The following is a 9,115-nucleotide window of genomic DNA, read 5'->3' as shown; positions in this document are numbered from 1 at the left end:
GGTAAGACACAATTCATAAATTTTTATGCCATTGTTCCCTATGCAAAGTTGTTTACTCTGTTAAATTCATATATTGCTTCTTTGGCAACTGAGCAGATGTTCTAGGAATCTTGACAGAAATTGGCTCTCTACACCATGTTGGTTACAACAACTCAAACATCATTAGAGACATATTTCTCAAGGACATAAAGTAAGAATAGCTTCACTGTATTCTTGCATTATTATCAAATCATGCAAAAAATAATTCTTTCATAGTAACGTTTTCATCAATGTGTTTTTTTGTTGCACAAACACTTTTTAATTTTATTGCACCAGCAATACCTCTACAAAAGTGACGCTTTGGGGACACCAAGCATCTAGCTTCTCTGTCGACAACATCTACGATGACAATGACAACAAACCTGTTGTCGTACTATTTGTTGGATGCCTTGCTAAGCGATTCAAAGGTAGTGTACTAAACACTTCTAAATTACAGTTACACTATCTACATTTACAGACACAATACAAGTGTGTTACTCCCAATGTAGGAGAAGCATATCTAAGTGCCACGGCAGCATGTACATGGTACTTCAACCCAGACATTCCTGAAGCCCAGGTGTATTACAGCAAGTAAGAGGAAAAAAAATCAAACATTACCTATCTTTGTAGCTATATTTTTATTCATAAACAGTTTCCACACCATTGCTCCTCGTATAAAAAATTATTGGTACGCCAAGACCTTGTAAGCTTTGACCTTTTTTATATTTTTTAATACACAACTGGTTGCATGCTCATTAAATACCCTTTAAATAGCATATAATACATGCAATTATTTATTAGTAGCTTCAAAACTGAACTATAACAACTCTTTAGTCTGAAGTTGTTAAAACATTTTTGTTGCTCAAAACACATACTTCAAATTAAATTATTCAAAATATGCTCATAATTTAAACAACAAAATGGATACTCATTAAATGATTATTTATCTTTACATTTAGTTTCACAAACCTTTTATAAAAAAAGGCTGGTAACATAGTATAAAACAAGTAATGTGTACTACAACCTAGTTAATTTTGCCAAAGCCATTCTCTTTTGTTATAAAACTCCATTATTTACTACCACAATTTTCTAGACAATTCTTCAAACTCTGTCTCTTCTCAGTACATATTTTAAAACTGGTGTACATTTCAGAATTATCTTAATTTTTCTTTCATCTTTTATAGACAATACACACTTTGCTGCTACATTATTCCAAGAAAAATAACAATGCTTCTCTAATCCATTCAATACCATTACAACAACAAATTTCTACACAATTCGTAAATAAAAACATAAATGTTTACTTTCCTTCCTAATTACACAATTCTTTGATAATATCTCATCATTCTTACTATATCCTTTAAAGGTTGCTAAACACTAAGCTTCAAATGATACGCCCTCAAGCAACTGAGAAAGAATTGCAGGCTTCTCAAACACTCAACATCGAAGACAAGACCATTGAAGAACTACTTCAGCTAGATCCGGATATGTTCCCTGTAATAACCACATATTTCTCTATTATTATATTTCATCAGTATATAAAGTGCAATATAATTATTGACAGCAGACTTCTTTTCCAAAATGCAGGAACACGGTTTCAAATGCACCGTCACTATATCACGCCTCGTACAAGATGGTAGATGGTGGTTCCCATCCTGTATCAAGTGCAACAAGTCTTCATCCCAGACATCTACTGGGTACCAATGCACATCGTGCAATGGGACAGAAACTGGGTTCAGGTAACCGTATGCACAGACACCAAACCAGTTATAATTTTGCGTGTAGACTTAGTTATCTAATAACTGCTATACAACACTAACAATTCCTAGCTCACAGATATAAACTCAACTTCATTGCCACTGATGGAACATCCGAAGCAGAATTCTTTTGCTTTGATAGTATAGCTAAACGAATAGTAGGAAAATCTTGTCAAACCCTTTTTAGCACATCAGATGTTTCTCGTGGTCCTCCTCCAGACCTAGCTGCCATTATCTCCCTCAAATTCACATTTGTTGTTACCATCAACATGTCTGCATTCTCTGTCACAAATCGAGTCTTTTCTATCCTTTCTGTCCTAACAAGTCATGGAAGACAAGCATCGATACCATGTGCCACACAAAACCTTTCCCAACAACAGATGTTAACACAAGACAACATAATTGATGTCACAACCACACAAGAATCTCCAGCAACATCGATTGCCAAACTATCCACATCTACCAAACAAGAAAGTGTGGTAAGATATTTCTTAATATTAACTACAATTATTCTGTATCAACTTATATATACCTATATGAACTCATCAACTGTATTTTGGCAGCCACGACGCAGACTTACGTATTCTGAGATGCTACAGGACACAAATGTAAGTATGTTATTTTCATACATTTGAATTGCACATATTCCTACAAACTCTCAAATAAAACATGTTTAAGCATTAGGATTACATATGTTCTTACACTAAAACAATTGTCTATTCTTATTGCAATAAAAACACATGTTACAATCCACTCTTGCTTAATACATATCTTTGAGGTTGCATATGATTCTTAATTTGAAATGAATGAATCTGTTCATAAGATTTGGATCGAAGAAATTGCCCTACCTTCTTCTTAACCTCGCCTTCGAAAGAAAGCGAGTTTCTACTTTCTCTATCCATACTCTATCCATATCTGCCACTAACATAACATTGTAACATAGCTGGATCCTTAGTAAGAAAAAACAAACTAGAAAACAGGACTAGATCCTAATGGCCAATCACCCTGGCAACACTTCTATTTTAGTTACCAATGCTGAATAAAGGAATATCTCCTCAGGATGGGAGGATATCCTCTTCTAAAAATAGTTTAGTTCCATCTGTTATTTATATGCACATGCTTCCTGCTATAAATTTGGTTTCCAAGAAACACTAAATACTTTAAAAATATGCTTGTGTAATTATACATGAATTAGGACCAATTTATCTAAGTCTGCAAAATAAATCCAGTGCTTTATATCCACCGCCATTTAGTTTCAAAAGGTATAACACAACAGGAAGTATTTTAAACACAACTTTTCTTGTCTTATCTTATCTTGCTACCTGAACTTTCAAGATAGCTTTTCTTATCTTATCTTGCTACTTGGACTCAACACAATCATTCATGAATGTGGGACTACATTCTAAAAAATTATTACAAATATTTTTGATGTGACCTTCATCTCTATTTTACATTTATTAGTCTCCCCGTGTTCTATCATACTCTCCAGAATTGTTGCCAAATATTTTTGATGTGACCTTCATCTCTATTTTACATTTATTAGTCTCCCCATGTTCTATCATGCTCTCCAGAATTGTTGCAGCTCAACAAATACCTTGATCTTGGCCATGTAACAAATAGGCAGACGACTGGGCCGCTGAAAGCCCCAGTCCGTCACCCCCCTCAGCGAATGCCACGAAATGAGGTTGCAAGCGCGATAGTATGTTTCCGACCACACAAAGAAATATGCTTCCGATCACACAAAGCCAAGAATCTAGACCAACAGTCTGACCAGAACCACAACAGCCAATGCAAAAAAAAAGGAACCGCCACCAGCCAATGCCAAAAAATAAAGAAATAGAGGAACAACAATCAAAGAACACGGATAACGAAATTCCAACCGGAACGGTGTTTTGAATTAAAGCAAATTAACTCTAGTACTGGTACATTCAACTCGAATATAATCCAAAAATACTCACGGCAATATCACTGCCCACACAAAGCAGACATATAGCTATGGTGTTTTTTGTTTGATGTCATCATATGAGTGGTCACTATCAATAGGAGTCCAGTACACTGTTTATTGGTAATTCATCTAGACTTTGTATAATACTTTGTATGATAACTCAGAGTTGCGATGCATCAGCCTTAAAGAATATTACCAAACATATGGGTGACTTTGATAGATAATCATCAAATAGACCAAAATGGACTCAGTGATCCGTTCGCTAAATCTGTTTAGTACACTATATGATTCCAAAGCAACTGTGTGACCCACCAATATATGCAAATTAATATCCTGTGTTTCTTAACCTATGGCAATCTTTTCCCTTTTTTAACTATCAAATATATGTATGTTATTCCATGTCAGTTTAGTGATGTACGACTGAAATAGGTTATGACAAAATACGCCATATAATAAGAAAGACAGTTTCATGCTGACACTTATTTTTTTGAAAGGTTACTTGACACTTCTTAGCCCTGAAAATAGAAAAGGTTATTTTCCGTAATCACCTACACATGTTGTATGGCCTTTTTGACAATGTTGTATGGCAATACCATAAAATAAGAAAGGCAAAGTATGCCATACAATAATAGTTTGAAAAACATTGCCAAAAAGGCCCCCAAAAAAGATTTCTTCACTTTTATTTTATACAGACAATATTACTTAACAATTCTTATCCACTTATTTACAGGTTGATGAACAGGTTTCAGCTGAGCTCAATGAAGACAGCCTCGCATCACCTCCTAAGAAGTATGTATCTACAAAAAAATTGAAGCCAAATCATAAACACTATTTAAATTCTGCAGGTATCAATCCTGATTTATACTAACGCTAACAAACATGTAGGATCAAGAGTACACAGCTAGGTTCTACATACCCTGACAACCTTAATCATTAGATCATCAACGATCTGATGATGTTCTCATGAAGGTATTACATCATCTACTCTCCTGTTGTATACATAATTTCTAATCAATATAATCAAAGTATTCTTCTCCTAGCCATACAAAAAAGACACAACAACTTAAAGACTCTTTAACAGCTTAAAGACTCTTTAACAACTGACGCTAACCTTTTTTTTTGCACAGGTACTATGACGAGAATAGTCACTTTTGGGCGAATCATGACTTTTGGAGCATGAATGCTTTTGTGTATATATAACCAAACTGCTAAAACTTTAGCGGCGTTGTATATATTTAACATATCTCTAGTCATCGAACCGCTAATGATGTAATATATAAGTTTGTACAAACCTACGAACAAGTCGGTTGACTATGCAACTACCATACCTGCTATAATTATCACCTCTGCACAATGTGCAACTCTTTTATACATTGATCCTGGTTTCCTTTGTCTTTACTCTTATATCCTAATTTACTTACTGTCAATCATATAATCATCAGATATTATACAATAACGCTAAACGGTTTGCCATGCGCGCATGTGCGCGCTTCATACACTAGTGTAAATGTAAATACGAGCAACTAATTCACCTATTCGGGTCCAAAAGATCTTGTGCTTTGCTTCCTGGGCCTCTGGTCCTCTTGACGCAGCCCATGTGGCACTGTTTCACTTCCGGCACGCCTGTGCTCCATCCGAGAATCGCCAACAAGCTGGTCCGGTCCATTAGCCCCAGGTAATACCCGGCCCATCCTTCCTGGTCCTCACTCCTCAGCCAATCTCCCATCCTCCCCGATGCGTCCTGCGACTCTGTCCCCCGAGGCCCCGGCGCTCGTCCGCCCGTCGCGTCGCTTCGATGCCCCCCTCGCAGTCGCGACTCACCTCCTCCTCCGTGTTCCCCATTCATCCTAAAAGGCCTAAACCCTAGCCTCCTTGCTCCCGCGCTCCGGCCGCTGGCGCCGGTGCAACCACGCGCCGCCGCCAGTGCATCTCGTCCAGGGCTGCACGTCCACCTGTAGTGGGTTGTGCGGCCCCAACGCGAGTTCGGCGCCGACCACCACCGAACCGAAGTGATCTGCCCGTCCCAACGCGCGGCAGCGCCGCCGGACGGTGCCCGCCACTTCGGCAGTGCGTGCTGCCTCCGGTATAGCGGCTGCCAGATCCCGCCGCGGGACCTGCAGGTTGGTACTTTGACTGGTACATAGTTTAATGCTTTAATTTCAACCTAGCTGGACTCTTAGACTGCCATACTTAGCTCCATTTCTGGGACCACCACTGCTGGACGTCATGACGTGGAGTGGAGATCTGATCCATCGGACTTGAGATGCTTCTTGTTTGGGCTATAGGGCCCCTAACTTGCTTGGTCGGATTTCCAATTTTGCTTTGAATAGTCACTTTCCCTTCCTTATGGCAATCCTTGAAATCTTTTTTCTTCTTCCCAGCCCGTCCAGACTGCTTGTGCAGTGCACGTGATTTGCTTTATTTCCCAAGCCTTTGGGCAAGTGAACCTCCACAACCCACGTGATGTCAGCTGCTGGCTGTAGACTGGAGCTCCTCCCCGTGGCTGTTTATCTCTGCTGCTCTACCTTGGGGTTCTATTATCCATTCCAGATGGGTTTGCATATGGGGATTGAAGTTTGCAATGTTTGGGTTTTGAGGTCCCCTTGTGTGTGATTGCAATGCTGTAGGCATTTGGAGTTTGAACAATGCTAATGTGGCTACAATGCATGATTTTAGGCGAACATAACATCAGTACATTTGACTAGTTCTGTCACAACAACAAAACCTTTTAGTCCCAAGCAAGTTGGGCTAGGCTAGAGTTGAAACGCAACAGAAACTACAAGTCAAGGTTCAGACATATAGATAGCTGTTTTCCATGCACTTCTATTGAAGGCTAAATCTTTGGGTATATTCTATTATTTTAAATCTTGTTTTACTGTCTCTTCACATGTCACCATTGTATCTCTTCCCATTGCTATCGTGCCTTACAATCCCACTACATACTACTGTCTTTGAAGGTCTATATTGGACATGTCTAAACTATCTCAATCGGTGTTAGACAAGCTTTTCTTCAATTGGTGATACCCTTAACTTATCGCATATCTCATTGTTCATGACTCGACCCCGTCTTGTATGGCTACACATCCAACATAATATACACATTTCCGCAACACTTACGTGTTGAACATGATGTCTTTTTGTAGGCCAACATTCTGCATTATACAACATAGCAAGTCTAATCACCGTACTATAAAATTTGCCTTTTAGCTTCTGTGGTACCCTCTTGTTACACAGAATGCCAGATGCTTGACACTACCATCCACACTGCTTCGATTCTATGGCTAACATCTTCATCAATATCCCTGTCTCTCTTTGTAGCATTGATCTTAAATAGTAAATACTGAAAGGTATCCTTTCTAGGCACTACTTGACCTTCTAAATTAATGTCTCCTTCCTCATGTGTAGTTGTCAAGGTTATTAAAGCGATAAAACGCTGAAGCGCTCATGAGAACTTTTTAACTTTAAAATGTTTAAGCGAGCTTTAAAACGTCTTTTTAAACAACATGGACAAAATATGAATATAACATAATTTCACATAATAATGTAACATGTCCATAACCACACTACCACAAATCCACAATAACACAAGTTCAAGTGTTCAACCAGGGCCGGGCCAGAGAAATTTGAGGCCCTGTGCCAAATCTAAAGCAGTGTAATGTATGTTTTTATTAAAAATCAGTAATAACAATCGGCAAGTTACAGTAATATATATTGCAATAGAATATCTAAAGAAACATTTCTATTTTATTTGAATAACATCGTTCTTTTGGTGGGTTTTAAAGAAAATATTGTACAATATGCTTATATTCGATCTTATCCAAAGCTTCACTCTGCTATTGTGGCTAAACAAGGTTCAGCTAGGCGCTAGGCGGAATCTAGGCGGTGACCCATTGCCTAGCGCCTAGTCGGGAGTACTCGGTCTTAGGCGCTTCTAGGCGCTTTTCTAGGCGTTTTGGCAATATAGCCATAAATTATATATATTATGTATATAACTATATATACGTATATAACTACTATATATGACTATATGAGTCACAGACTCACAGTAAGTATAAAAAGAAGGCCAGTAGACATATCTGATTCCTAGCTGAGCTTACTCTTGCTGTCTTGCATGTTCCTAGCTCCTGCAAGGCTGCAACACATTTTGACAGCTAGTAGTTAGTAAATTAGTCAATAGACAGCTAGCTGTTCCTGTTCATAAAAAATAGAAAACACTAAATTGTGACTTATCTGGATGATTTCAGCAGCCTCCCATTCATGAGCAGTTGAGCACACTGCACACCATATCAGCAGCTGGTAATTACAACACAAGTGGATAGGACAGTAATACAAGTGCAGAACACAATTTATAAATAAAGGACAACACAAGCACATAGTTCTTAGTTCAGGTCTCACACAAAAGAAGACACACAGACACAAAGTGACACAGCTGCAGTTCATAAGACCAGGGCATCACAAAAGGCTTCACTACTACATGGAGATGGTCCAGATCATATTTCATCTTCACTGTAGCACAAATCTTCATCTTCATACTCTTCTTCTTCAGACTCAAACTCTTCTCCTTCATAGAGCTCTCTCACTCTTGCACTTCTACGAGGCTCAAGCTGTTCTTCTGCCCCCACTGCCTCTCCAATAACAGACCAAGGTATCCCTGTACCTTCCATCTCATCTTCCTCCTCATCTCTAAAGACAACTTGTGCACAATCATCTCCACCGTCTTGGAGAAAACCTTGAGCTTCAGTTGTATCACTAGACAAGAGAACATCAGTGATTTTCTTTGACTTAATCTTTTCTCTGTTATTCATCAGCCTGTTATTGAACTGAATATAGACCAACTTGTTGAGGCGGGTTGTAGTCAGCCTATTTCTCTTCTTAGTGTGTATCTTTCCAACATGGGCAAGATGTTCCTTCAACCTATAAATCCCTCCCCTCATCTCCTTGTCACAGAACTTACACTTCACCTTGTCTTTGTTGTTAGCATCAACAAGAACACCATATTCCCATCCAACATCATCTGAATTTCTTTTTAGGAGATTCGCTCTAGCTGCTTCAGTTTCAGAAGGTGTAGCTGCATTTTCTGATGACATCCTTAAACCTTAATCCTTTGATTTCTTTCACTTGTACACTGCACAGGGGAGGAAAGCAGTTTCAGCAGGGGAGGAAAGCAGGGGAGGAAAGCAGGAAAGCAGGAAAGCAGGGGAGGAAAGCAGGGGAGGGGGATGAGCAGGGAGGGGAGCAGCCGACGGGGGAGGAGAACTCACCGGCGGGGGAGCAGGGCGCCGGCGGCGGAGCCGGGCGGTGGAGCAGGGAGCCGGGCGGTGGAGCAGGGGGCAGGGAGACTGCGCTAAAACTGCCCTGCGCGCTAAAACTCACGCGCGCTAAAAACTAACGCGCG

General features: G+C 39.3%; 1 protein-coding gene and 1 long non-coding RNA gene across 8 annotated transcripts in view; both read left to right on the top strand.

The window, feature by feature from the left end:
* Positions 1–394: 394 nt before the first annotated feature.
* On the top strand, positions 395–1,437 carry LOC109945572 (uncharacterized). Its single transcript, XR_002268813.1, has 3 exons — positions 395–446; positions 528–609; positions 1,385–1,437. It is a non-coding gene; the product is annotated as an uncharacterized lncRNA (long non-coding RNA).
* Positions 1,438–5,067: 3,630 nt separating this feature from the next.
* The window catches only part of LOC103653935 (protein PHOTOPERIOD-INDEPENDENT EARLY FLOWERING 1), a 37,367-nt gene continuing 33,319 nt past the window's right edge, over positions 5,068–9,115 (top strand). For 6 of the 7 annotated variants that reach the window (XM_035967370.1, XM_008680742.3, XM_008680743.3 and 3 more), the window contains exon 1: positions 5,068–5,840. The gene's annotated coding sequence lies outside the window, so the exon portion shown is untranslated. The remainder of the gene's footprint in view (positions 5,841–9,115) is intronic. The other variant, XM_008680740.3, reaches the window with a different exon arrangement.

Source organism: Zea mays, chromosome 4 (assembly GCF_902167145.1).
Source record: "Zea mays cultivar B73 chromosome 4, Zm-B73-REFERENCE-NAM-5.0, whole genome shotgun sequence".
NCBI lineage: Eukaryota > Viridiplantae > Streptophyta > Magnoliopsida > Poales > Poaceae > Zea > Zea mays.
The sequence above is the reverse complement of the archived record's forward strand: the minus strand, read 5'-3'. Positions and strand labels throughout refer to the sequence as shown.